The sequence below is a fragment of the Pipistrellus kuhlii genome, unplaced genomic scaffold, assembly GCF_014108245.1.
Source record: "Pipistrellus kuhlii isolate mPipKuh1 unplaced genomic scaffold, mPipKuh1.p scaffold_m20_p_30, whole genome shotgun sequence".
Lineage (NCBI taxonomy): Eukaryota > Metazoa > Chordata > Mammalia > Chiroptera > Vespertilionidae > Pipistrellus > Pipistrellus kuhlii.
Genome location: NW_023425530.1, coordinates 6,767,808 through 6,776,949, shown reverse-complemented (window position 1 = coordinate 6,776,949; position 9,142 = coordinate 6,767,808). Strand labels below are relative to the sequence as shown.

Sequence of the window (9,142 nt, the reverse complement as noted above, 5' to 3'; positions counted from 1 at the left end):
GTCCAGGACGTGAAGGAGGCAGCCAATCAATGATTCTCTCTCGCCATTGATGTTTCTCTCTCCCTCTCCCTTCCTCACGGAAATCAATAAAAATATATTACAAAAATAAGTAAATAAAAATGAAAAGACCTGAGGGGAAAACTGCAAACACACCGCGGCTCACTCCTCAGCTCTCCTCTCCCCTTTGTTCCCTCCTGCAGCGTTTTCCACCGTACCTATTTTTGTTTCATTTGTCTCTGTCCCTGGAATACCAACTCCCCCAGGCCAGGATTTTTTGTTTCCTGTCCACTGCTGGATTCTCAGCACCTAGAACTGGTCCTGGCACCTCATAGGTGCTCAGGACAATGCAGGCGGGTGGAAGAGAGCGAGAATCCTGCAAGCAGTCCTGGTCCTGCCTGAGCAGCGGGCAGGCCTGCCGGTCTGTTCCCAGTTAGGCGCTGAGAGGGTGGGCGGGGGGCGCATTCAGGCTGCGCTTCTCCCCGAGGCCGCTAGGGGCCGCTGCCCCGCTGCTCTGCGGCCGCCAGGTGAGGAGGCCCGGTCCCTGCCCCCCAGGTACGCGGAGGCGTGGCGGGCGGGGGTCCAGGGGAGCAGGGTGAAGAGCACAGAGATGTAGACGGTGTAGGGGGAGGGAGAGAAGTGGGGGGTGAAGGGAGAGAGCTGAGCGCGTCTGAAGTGGGAGCTGCGGAAAGGGAGGGGAAAGAAAGCCCTGGAGGCGCTGGAGGCCTGAGAAGGTGAGGAGAAGGTCAGCTGGGTGATTGGGAGGGAGGAGGGGTGGGGAGGGGAGAGCTGAGGGGGTTGGCAGAGAGCCGGGTTCAGAGGAAAGCATCCAGGGCAGAGCTGGGGAGGTGAGACAGGTGCGCAGGTGAGGAGTCTGGGAGAGTCCCGGGGAGGGGCCGGGACTGGGAGACACCTGGACAGAGCATGGGCATCGCTGGGATGTTGGGGGGTAGGCCTGGCCTGTGGAGAGTTAAGGACCCTAGGGAGAGGGCCCTGCCCTTTGCCAGCCTTGGCTGGCATGGACTTTGGCAATAAAGGTGCAGGGAACTCACTCGGACCTCTGGGGCCCGGCCCCTTTGGGCCAGTGTCTGAGGAGTGTGGTCTGTAGGCCAAGCTCATCCTAGGAGCCCAGTCCGCTTCTGCAGAAGGGAGGGCCAGGCCGGTGTTTTATTCAGCCTGACATGAGGTCTCTCCCTCTCGCTCCTTCGTGCCCTGTGCCCCATGGCCAGTATTCTCTGTGCATTGAGCGAGGTGGGGGGCAAAAGGACGTGGTCAAGAACTCCTCAACACATGTGAGGGCTGGCCGACGGGGGGGGGGGGGGGCTGTGGGGGAGGATAGCTGGAGGCCCTTCCTGGCCAGGGGGCTCAGAGAAGCCTGCCCAGAGGAAGAGATCTGTAAGAGAGAACACGCTGAAGACAAGAGGCCTTGGTGGTCTGGGCAGAGAGGAAGTTCTGAGGATGACTGTTGCCAAGAAAAATGGCAGCAGGGTCCAGACAGCAAGGCAATAGGGAGTGGCGGGGCTTGTGGCAACCTGAAAAACACCTGCCAGGTCTAAAGGCTCAGAAATAGAACAGAGTTGGGAAGGTTGTTGAGAAGGAAGGAGAGAGTCCCATGGAGGTCAAGGCCATGGCCACAGGAAGGTAGAAAGGGATTCCTGACCTTGCATGGGCCCAGGACAGGGGCTGCAAAGCCAAATGGCAGCGAGGAGACAAAAACGCAGAAATGATACACTGCTGGTGGGAATGCTGACTGGTGCAGTCACTGTGGAGAACAGTATGGAGTGTCCTCAAAAAACTAAAAACGGAATCCCCATTTGACCCAGTGATCCCACTTCTAGGAATATATCCCAAGAAACTAGAAACACCAATCAGAAAGGATATGTGCACCCCTATGTTCATAGCAGCACAATTCACCATAGCTAAGATTTAGAAACAGCCTAAGTGCCCATCAGCAGATGAGTGGATCAGAAAACTGTGGTACATCTACACAATGGAATACTACGCTGCTATTAAAAAGAATGAATTCGCTGAAACTGGTTTGGCTCATTGGATAGAACGTCGGCTTGGGGACTGAGAGGTCCCGGGTTCGATTCCGGTCAAGGGCATGTACCTTGGTTGCGGGCATATCCCCGGTAGGGGGTGTGCAAGAGGCAGCTGATCTATGACTCTCTCTCATCGATGTTTTTAGCTCTCTATCTCTCTCCCTTCCTCTCTGTACAAAATCAATAAAAAATATATTTAAAAAAAAGAATGAATTCTTACCATTTGCAACAGCATGGATGGAGCTGGAGAGCATTATGCTAAGTGAAATAAACCAGTCGGAGAAAGATAAATATCACATGATCTCACTCATTTGCGGAATATAACGAACAACATAAACTGATGAACAAAAAACAGATACAGACAGAGAAGCATCGATCAGACCATCAAACCTCAGAGGGAAGGCAGAGGAGGGTGGGGTAAGAGGGAGAGATCAACCAAAGGACTTGTATGCATGCATATAAGCATGGCCAGTGGTCACAGACACCAGGGGGTGAGGGCATGTATGGGAGTGGGGGGGAGGGGCATGGGGGATATGGACCTTAATCAAATTTTAAAAAATCAATAAAAATACATGAAAAAAAGTTTAAGAAATGCAGAAACGAGGTAGGTGTGAGGCTGTGAGGGGGAGGTGGCAGTGGCGAGGAGCTGGAGACACCTCCTCCTCTTAAGCTGGCCGCTGCTTGCTCCTCCTCGCCTCCGCTGGGAAGGCAGGCTCGGAGCTGCCAGAACGGTTATTAGGGGAAGTCGGGGTTTTTGTGCCAAGTTCCTCGAGCACAGAAATTGATCTACTAAAGTGCCATTGCTCCGGCCTCGCAATTCCATCCCTGTTTGTTCTCCGAAACACACAGACCCAGTGTTCATGGCAGTTTGGCTCATCGCCGCCGATGTTGGTCTGTGGCCATCAACTGGCAAAAGGAAAGTAAGTCAGGGTGTAGCCGGGCTGTGGAATACCGCGCAGCCATGAAAAAGAATGAACAACGAATACATGCAGAGGGAAGGGCTCTCTAGACAATGTTGAGCAAAAGTGTAAGGCAGAGCCGAAACCCGGTTTGGCTTAATGGACAGAGCGTCGGCCTGCGGACTCAAGGGTCCCAGGTTCGATTCTGGTCAGGGGCATGTACCCTGGTTGCGGGCACATCCCCAGTAGGGGGTGTGCAAGAGGCAGCTGATCGGTGTTTCTCTCTCATCGATGTTTCTAACTCTCTATCCCTCTCTCTTCCTCTCTGTAAAAAATCAATAAAATAAAAATTTATATTTAAAAAAGTGTAAGACAGAGAACAGGATGGACAACGGGGTGCTGTGACATGTTCCCATGGCATTCAGGGGCGGGCAGGAGTCATCTACGGAGTGCCTCAGGGGTCCACTGAACTGAGGTTCCCTAATGGTGGTGCTCTGGACTTTGTGATTCTTCATTGTGGGAGGGGGGGCATCCTGTGCATTGGAGATGTTGAACAGCATGCCTGGACTTTATTTTTTAATGAATATTTAAATATATTTATTGATTTCAGAGAGGAAGGGAGAGGTAGAGAGAGCTAGAAACATGAATGATGAGAAAGAATCGTTGATGGGCTGCCTCCTGCATGACCCCCTCCTGTGGATCCAGCCCACAACCCTTGAGAAGAATCAAACCTGGGACCCTTCTGTCCGCAGGCTGACACGCTAGCCGCTGAGCCACACCAGGCAGGGCTGGACTCTCCTTACTAGATGCCAGTAGCATCTCTACAGCTGTGACAAATGTCCGGTGTGTAAGGAGGGGGGTGGCGCTGTCACTTCAGGTGAGGGCCGCTGGGAACGAGACCCTTGGGGGCCTGCCTCTCAGTGTGAAGGAACCTCAAGGACTTCCAACTACTAGAACCTTCTGCATCGCAAGTGAGGAGCTGGTGACAAGGGTGCAGCATGTGTTTTAAATCCACAGACCCGTGCTCCTGAGAGGGACGTGCTTTTACAACGAAAGGGTTAACCCTGCAACATGGATGGCCCTCGACAACATTATGCCACGTGAGAGAAGCCAGGCACAAAGGCCCAGATTGTATGACTCCGTTTACACAGAAGGTCTAGAACAGGCAACTCCATAGAGACAGCAAGCACATCAGTGGTTGCCAGGGGCTGGGGGGGGGGGGGTGGGGGGGGCGGTAATGGAGGGGGTAATGGAGAGTGACTGCTAATGGGGACGGGGTTTCCTTTGGGGTGATGGGAACTTGCTGGAATGAGGTACGGTGATGGTTTCCCAGCACTTGAATATGCAAGAGCCCAGGGCATGGTGTCCTGTAGGTGAATTTTACCTCTTCAAAGAAAAACATATATATATATTTTTTAAAGATGGAACAGAATAGGGCCCGGGCCAGCGCGGCCATTTCACAGTGGGAGGGGGATGATGGGAAGGCGAGGTGCTCCTTCCAGGGAAGCGGGGGCTCAGCCTTCTCTGTGAGGAAAGGGTGAAGCCACGTGGAGCCGGAAAAAGTATGCCTGGGCTCCGAGGAGTGCTCCCTCTTAACCCAGCCTGTCAGCCTTGGAAAGAAATCGGCCGTCAGGTCGGAGGCCAGCCTTCCGACTGTGGAGGGGCTGCGGGCTCTGACGGCTGAAGTGAAATGACAGCCAGCCGCTCAGCCCAGCCCCGCACAGAGGCTGGTCCGGGGGTGCCTCCGGGTGCTCTCTGGGCGCCTGGGGGGCGGTGGGGGGCTCGCCCCGGCTCCTTGGCAGCCCACAGAGGAGCCGGCATCCTGCGGGCTGGGCCTGCGTTAGAGACAGAACCGTCAGATGGCACGGGGCCCGCGCCTCCCCTCCTGGCAAAGCGGGCAGGGGTGGGTGTGCTGGGTCCGTGCTCCACGGGCCTCAAACATCGCGTGAAAGGAGAGAGAAGGAAAGAAAGCTAAGACCCGAGGAAGCCGTGGGCCTGCAGGGGCTGAATGGTGGGTAAATGGAGACAGGCCCGCCCGGAGCCTGGGACTGTGGCCTGGTTTGGAAAAAGGGTCTTGGCGGCTGGAACGAAGTTAAGGATCTTGCAATGAGATGGTCCTGGATTCGGTGGGCCCTAAACCCAATGCCAGGTGTGCATAGAAGAGGGAGGAAGGGGAGGAGGCCGAGGGGAGGGTCACGGGAGGATGGAGGCAGAGCCACCAAGGGCCACCAGCTGCTGGGGGGCAGGAGGGACCCTCCCAAGGGTCTTTGGAGGGAGCACAGCCCTGCGGACACCTTGATGCCAACTTCTCGCCTCCTGAACTATGAGTGTCACGTCCTGGTCTGGGGTCCCTTTTCCCAGCAGCCCTGGGAGCCTAACCCAGGCCCCAACACTCAATGCCACGCACACTTACAGGTTCCCTGCAGGGGCTGGGCGTGTGCTGGGGAAGCAAACACACGTGGGTCATCGCAGGATGCTGGGAGCGCCCTTCACGGAGGAGCCCAAGCTCCAGGGGTGGCGATGGGCCGGGTGGAGGCCCGCCTGGGACCCTCCAGGAGACGTGGACGTGAAGGCACAGAGCTGGGCCCTGAGCACACCACAGCCTACAGGGCAGCAGGTCCTGCAAACACGGGACTGCCAGGTCAGAAAGACCCGCTGTGTCTGCAGCAGCGCGAGGGCCTTCGGCTCCCGTGTGGGGGGATCATCGCGGCACTCGGCCCCTTCCTTACCCATAATCCACCCTTTCCATCCGCACGTCCGTTCCAGAGGCAGGTGCTACCGTCAGCCCTTCTCCAGTGGGCTGCCGAGGCAGAGGCGCTGTCAGCCAGCATCCTCACAGGAAGCAGACAACCAGGATGGGTCAACCGAGCCGTCCAGGGAAGGGACACGTTTGCAAAGTGAGGACACATGTGGGGAGCAATGCCACGCCATGGGCCAGTGGGAATGTGGAGCCATCAGCACCCCCAGGTCCGAGGGGCGAGGGGAGGAAGCTGCTGCCAGAACCTGGAGACATACAGGCGTGGGGGTGGCGGGACCTGTGACCTCTGACCTCTGACGATGCAGGGAGTGGGGCACAGGTGTGGAGTCCCCAGGCTCAGGAGGTGGACGGGGATGGAGCAGGGTATCCAGGTGTGGGAACAGGGATGTGCAGAGAGAAGCATCATGGGTGAGAGGGGACCACACACCAGTGGGTCAGTGGGTCTGGGGCCAGGGCGGGTGTGTGTGTGTGTGTGTGTGTGTGTGTGTGTGTGTGGCGGGTGGGGGGGAGAGGGGGTGAGGTGGGGTTCAGAAGGTGAAACTGGACAGTTCGGAGCCTCGATCGGGAAGAGCCATTGGAGCTATGCTACCAGGTTTCGGCCTTGACGGGGAGAAGCCAGGGATGGCTTTGAAACAGCCGCATGACTGGCTCAGGCGGGCTGTGTCTCCCCGCCCCAGAGCTGGCTGTGGCCCAGGCTTTCCCGGGGGCCGGAGGGCCCCACAGCCCCTGTGGGGTGCGGCCCCTGTCGGGTGCCCACAGCCTGGAGGGGAGGGCGGGCGGCGCTTGTAAAGTGGGGGTGATGCTCGGGCAGGGTGGAGAGCCCAGGTTTGTGATGTTTGAGCAGCTGCGGTGTGCTCCCCGCAGAGGGTCTGGGACAGCCATAGGCCGCCTTCAGGGGAAGGGACCATGATGAGGGGAAATAAAGGGAGAGGAGAACCCAGGTGGTGGTTTTTAGGAATAAAAACGGAAAACGAGATGGATGGGCTCCAGGCAGGCAGCCCTCCGCCCAGGAGACAGAGCAGGGGTCGTGGGGTGGGTGTCCTCGGGGGTCCCAGTCCCTCCTCCCGGGACCCAGCTCCTGGCTCAGCCTCCTCCTCCCAGACTCGCCCCCGTCACACCAGCCAGAACAAGCCCACGGCCGACACGGATTCCTGACTCAGAGCCCAGCAGGGAGGGGCGGGGAGAAGCACCCATCTGTTCTCCCTCCGACGGAGCATCGTGACTCTCCCCCGTGCTCACACCCCTCCTCCTCCTCCGGCTCCTCACAGCGACAGGAGAGAAACGCTGCGAATGGGTTTCCCCTGCCGGCACCGTGTTGTCCTAATAATGGCTGTTCTCTGCCCCCGAGGGAAATATCCTGTCAGGGAATCAGGGGCAGGGGGCTTGCTGTGTGTGTGTGTGTGTGTGTGTGTGTGTGTGTGTGTGTGAGTGTGTGTGTGAGTGTGTGTGTGTGAATGTGTGTGTGAGTGTGTGTGTGAGTGTGTGTGTGTGTGAGTGTGTTTGTGTGTGTGTGTGTGAGTGTGTGAGTGTGAATGTGTGTGTGTGAGTGTGTGTGTGAGTGTGTGTGTGAGTGTGTATGTGAGTGTGTGTGTGAGTGTGTGTGTGTGAGTGTGAGTGTGTGTGTGTATATGAGTGTGTGTGTGAGTGTGTGTGTGTGTGAGTGTGTGTGTGTATGAGTGTGTTTGTGTGTGTGTGAGTGTGTGTGAGTGTGTGTGTGAATGTGTGTGTGAGTGTGTGTGTGTGTGTTTGTGTGTGAGTGTGTGTATGTGTGTGTGTGTGTGAGTGTGTTTGAGTGTGTGTGTGTGAGTGTGTGAGTGTGTGTGTGAGAGTGAGTGTGTGTGAGTGTGTGTGAGAGTGTGTGTGAGTGAGTGTGAGTGTGTGTGTGTGGTGTGAGTGAGTGTGAGTGTGTGTGTGTGGTATGAGTGTATGTGAGTGTGTGTGTGCAGTATGAGTGAGTGTATGTGAGTGTGTGTGTGTGGTATGAGTGTGTGTGTGTGGTATGAGTGTATGTGTGAGTGTGTGTGTGTGAGGGGGTGTGTGTGTGTGTGTGGTATAACTGTGTGTGTGAGTGTATGTGAGTGTGTGTGTGTGGTATGAGTGTATGTGAGTGTGTGTGTGGTATGAATGTGTGTATGAGTGTGTGTGTGGTATGAGAGAGAGTGTGTGTGTGTGTGTGTGTGTGTGTATGCAAGCTATCTCCCTTTCACCTCAGAAGATTCTGGAACATCCTGCTGAGACACCAAGTGATCTGTCTGGCTGGGTGATGCTGTCCAAAAGCCGGGTGCACCCCCCTCACCTGGACCCAGGGATTCATTCAGGCACCGCCTGAATACCAAGAACCACCGAAAGGCTTCCCTGTTTCCCCGAAAATAAGACAGTGTCTTATATTAATTTTTGCTCCCAAAGATGCGCTAGGTCTTATTTTCAGGGGCTGTCTTATTTTTCCATGAAGAAGAATTCGGTACACATTTATTGTTAAATGAAAAGAAAGGAAATGTATTACCTGTATACGGTACGGTAATACGGTAGTTGTCAACACAAACCAGACAAACTGTGAATCCTGCAGTATCAAGAATTTACTCATTTATTCAATGACAATCATGTCATCATCTTCTGGAACATCATCGTCACAATCCAATTCCTGAACTTCCTGGTGAATTTCTTGTGACTCCATTTCTTTCAGAATCAGTGGACCAAATCTCTCATGTTTAGCCTAGGGGGGGGGGCTTATTTTCGGGGGGGATGCCTCAGAAGGAAACCTGTAAGTAGGTCTCATTTTCGGAGGATGTCTTATTTTCGGGGAAACACGGTAGAAGAGGCGAGAAGGATCCTCCCCGAGCGTCCAGGTGGCCACACTGGCTTTGGCCTGCCACGCTGATCTCGGACCTCCGGCTTCCAGATCTGCGAGAGAAGACATTTCTGTGTGGCATTTCGGTTTTGCTTTGCTTTTGTTTTCTGTTTACTGTAAGCCACTGCGTTTGTGGCTGTTACAGCAGCAGCAGGAAGCAGATACATTTCCTTTCCCAGCAAAACCTTCCTGAGTTGTCCCTCTGCTCCTGTCCCTGCCCAGCCAGGGAGAGGGCTCCATCCAGCCAAGTCCCATGGCCCTTTCTCAGCCTCCGAGACCCACTGGCATAGCGGGTGGGAAAATGCTTGCAAAGTCATGTTCACTTGGAATCTCAGACGCAGCCTTATTAGGAAACCAGAGGCCTGGTGCATGGGTTCATGCACAGGGCGGGGTCCGCCCGGCCCGCCCTGATGGGGACCCATTGGGCCAAACCGGTGGGGAGAGGGGTCACAGGCAGTTATGGGGGGTGATCGGGCCCGATTGGGTGGTTGGCTGCCGCAGTGCATGTCATAGTGACTGGTCATTCTGGTCCTGCCATCGTTCTGGTTGCTTGGCTTTTATATATATAGTTAGGGCCTTTTGAGGGGTCATTAGCTAA

The 9,142-nt window shown here is 55.5% G+C and overlaps 1 long non-coding RNA gene across 1 annotated transcript; it reads left to right on the top strand.

Annotated features, from left to right (window-relative positions):
- The first annotated feature begins 210 nt into the window (after positions 1 to 210).
- LOC123653303 lies at positions 211 to 7,980 on the top strand. Its single transcript, XR_006743034.1, has 3 exons — positions 211 to 731; positions 5,707 to 5,835; positions 7,909 to 7,980. It is a non-coding gene; the product is annotated as an uncharacterized LOC123653303 (long non-coding RNA).
- Positions 7,981 to 9,142: the final 1,162 nt, after the last annotated feature.